We start from the raw sequence: 3726 nt of genomic DNA on the forward strand, positions 1-3726 counted from the left end.
AGTTCATCCTGGCCACATTAAAGGGCTTTTTTTTTTTTTTTTTAAATAACCAGCAGGAATAAGCTTTTCAGCTCAAACTTTACCTCCTATACAAAGCCTTTTCTGGGGGAGGAGCCAAAATGGCAGAACAGCATGGAAGCTTTTTGTGTCTCGCATCCATTAAATACAGCCAGACCAACAATAAACCATCCTACACACCTAGGAAAACCGATTGGAAGATTAACACAACAATCTCCACAACCTAAACCACAGAATTCAGCAGGTACATGACACGAAGAGCTGAACTTGGGGGGCAAGAAGCCCCAAAAGGTAGGGAACCCCTTTTGCAGGCGGAGAGAGGACACAGACTGGGGAGGGGAGGAGCATACGGGAAAAGCACCCCTCCCCAAAAGAAAGAAAGTGGAAATTGGAAGCAGCTGCAGGGACTAATCTAAAAAGGGAGAAAGGAGAAAGGAGAGGGTTTAAATTCCATTAAGATTGTAAACAAGGGGAGTGCAAAGGCTGCAACTCTGCACCTCTATACCTGGCAGTGCTCTGGTAGGAAAAGTGAATCCCCAGGAACAGAGTGGGGTTTGGGAGGTTCTTGGGCCACACGGGGAAAAGTGGTTCCACTGCTGGAAGGACATTTGGTAGAGAATGTTGAAGCCACCTGGTCCCAGTAGACCCCGGAAGGCAGACACATTCGCTACTGCTGGGGCAAGGTCGTTAAGGGTGAAGCCTGGTGCCAGATGTGTGTTGCGATTTTCCAAGGTCCCTGAAATGCTGAGGGTACACTGTCTCACGATTGTTTTTGGGGGGGGGGGCAGGCTGTCACCTGGCTGCAGTCTCGGGGCACCCACAACAGCAGGATCCAGCAGGCATTCCTGGGTACAGCCAATATTTGGGCATTGCTCATTAGGCCATTGCTCAGTGAGATCCTCCCACAGAGGGGCGGAGCGGGTCAAAGCCGCAATCCTTCAGAAGTAAGGGGCCAGGGGCGCCTGGGTGGCACAGTCGGTTAAGCCTCCGACTTGAGCCAGGTCACGATCTCGCGGTCCGTGAGTTCGGCCCCGCGTCGGGCTCTGGGCTGATGGCTCAGAGCCTGGAGCCTGTTTCCGATTCTGTGTCTCCCTCTCTCTCTGCCCCTCCCCCGTTCATGCTCTGTCTCTCTCTGTCCCAAAAATAATAAATAAACGTTAAAAAAAAAAAAAGAAGTAAGGGGCCAGGGAAAACAGCCACATCTGAGACAAAACTTGGGAGAGAGGTACTACCTGGGGCCTGGTCATGGAGAGTGGAAAAGCAGGGAGTGGATGAGAGCTGAAGAGGGAGGACTGGTGCGTAACTACTGATCTGGGAGAACAGACTGGGTAGCTGGGTGGTGTCATTTTCACTGCTCCCACGCATGCATATACCCACCAAGCAGCACCATAACAATCCACCCCAGTAGGCTAGCAGCGCCATCTAGGGGAGAGCGGAGCTGTTACACTGAGCCCTGCCCAACTGGGCCAACTTTGCTCTTCACAACACAAACCTCACCGCTGGCTTAATCTAAGGACTATAAAGAGCTACATGGACTGACCTCTAGGGGAAAACAAAGCAATTTCAGTCCTACTTCAATCTGTAAGCAGGTTCATCTATTCAATTTTTCTTTCTCTCTTTTTCCTTTTTCTCTTATACAATTCTTTTCTTTTTCTTGAATACAGAAAGAGAAAAAAATCATTTTTATTTTCAATTTTTATTAAAAATATGTCTTTAATTTTTATTACTATATTTTTTACTTTTGTGTAAAATTTTCAAATTCTACTTTACTTCCATCATTTTATTTTAGTCTACTTCAGTGTACTCACCTTTTCAAATTTTCAAACAATTTCCTTTTTTCTTTCTTTTTCTTTTTTTCCCTTTTTCCTTTTTCTTTTTCTTGAATGCAGAAAGAGAAAAACTTCATTTTTACTTTAAATTTCTTTTAAAAATATTTTCATTTAATTTTTATTACTATATTTTTTGCTTTTTTATAATTTTTTTCAAATTCTATCTTACTTCCCTCATTTTATTTCAGTCTACCACAGTATGTTCACCTCTACTTTTGTGTATTTTAGTCTACTTTAGTGTATTCATTTTTTCAAATTCTCAAATGATTTCCTTTTTTTCTTTTTCTCTCTCCCCCCAACTTTTTTTTGTTTGTTTCTCTAATCTGTCAAACCACTTTATACACCCAAACCAAAACACACCTAGGATATAGCATTATCTATTCGATTTTTGTGTGGGTGTGTTTTTAATTTTAGTATTTTTTTATTTTAATTTTTTTAATTTCAATTTTCTACATCATTAATTCCTTTTCTCCCTTCAAAATGACAAAACGAAGGAATTCACCCCAAAAGAAAGCGCATGAAGAAACAACAGCCAGGGATTTAACCAACACAGACACAAGCAAGATGTCTGAACAGAATTTAGAATCACAATAATAAGAATACTAGCTGGAGTCAAAAATAGATTAGAATCCCTTCCTGCAGAGATAAAAGAAGTAAAAAATAACCAGAATGAAATTAAAAATGCTATAACTGAGCTGCAATCAGGGATGGATGCAGCAGCAGCAAGGATGGATGAGGCAGAACAGAGAATCAGTGATATAGAGGACAAACTTTCAGAGAATAACGAAGCAGAGAAAAAGAGGGAGATTAAGGCAAAAGAGCACAATTTAAGAATTAGAAAAATCAGTGACTCATTAAAAAGGTACATCAGAATCATAGGAGTCCCAGAGGAGGAAGAGAGAGAAATAGGGGTAGAAGGGTTATGTGAGCAAATCATAGCGGAAAACTTTCCTAACCTGGGGAAAGATACAGACATCAAAATCCAGGAAGCACAGAGGACCCCCATTAGATTCAACAAAAACTGACCATCAATAAGGCATATCATAGTCAAATTCACAAAATACTCAGGCCAGGAGAGAATCATGAAAGCAGCAAGGGAAAAAAAGTCCCTAACCTACAAGGAAAGACAGATCGGTTGGCAGCAGACCTAGCCACAGAAACTTGGCAGGCCAGAAAGGAGTGGTGGGATATATTCAGTGTGCTGAATCAAAAAAATATGCAGCCAAGAATTCTTTATGCAGTAAGGCTGTCATTCAAAATAGAAGGAGAGATAAAAATTTTCCCAGACAAACAAAAATTAAAGGAGTTTGTGACCACTAAACCAGCTCTGCAAGAAATATTAAGGGGGACTCTCTGAGGGGACAAAAGATGAATATATATATATATATATATATATATATATATATATATATATATATATCAAAAGCAACAAAAGATTAGAAAGGACCAGAGAACACCACCAGAAACTCCAACTCTATAAGCATCATAATGGCAGTAAAGTCATATCTTTCAGTACTGACTCTAAATGTCAATGGTTTCAATGCTCCAATCAACAGACATGGGCTAACAGAATGGATAAGAAAATAAGACCCATCTCCATGCTGTTTACAAGAGACCCACTTTAGACCTAAAGACACCTACAGATTGAAAATAAGGGGATGGAGAACCATCTATCATGCTAATGGTCAACGAAAGAAAGCCAGAGTAGCCATACTTATATCAGACAATCTAGACTTTAAAATAAAGACTGTATCAAGAGAGGCAGAAGGGCATTATATCATAATCAAGGGGTCTATAGACCAAGAAGAGCTAACAATTGTAAATATTTATGCACCAAATGTAAGAACCCAAATATATAAATCAATTAATCATAAACATC

General features: G+C 40.5%; 1 long non-coding RNA gene across 1 annotated transcript; it reads left to right on the forward strand.

Moving 5' to 3' along the window:
- The first annotated feature begins 219 nt into the window (after positions 1 to 219).
- LOC121039394 (uncharacterized) lies at positions 220 to 3493 on the forward strand. Its single transcript, XR_005794738.1, has 2 exons — positions 220 to 262; positions 3361 to 3493. It is a non-coding gene; the product is annotated as an uncharacterized LOC121039394 (long non-coding RNA).
- The last annotated feature ends 233 nt before the right edge of the window (positions 3494 to 3726 follow it).

This window comes from Herpailurus yagouaroundi, unplaced genomic scaffold (assembly GCF_014898765.1).
Source record: "Herpailurus yagouaroundi ecotype Mexico unplaced genomic scaffold, PumYag 180, whole genome shotgun sequence".
In the NCBI taxonomy this organism is placed as follows: Eukaryota; Metazoa; Chordata; class Mammalia; order Carnivora; family Felidae; genus Herpailurus; species Herpailurus yagouaroundi.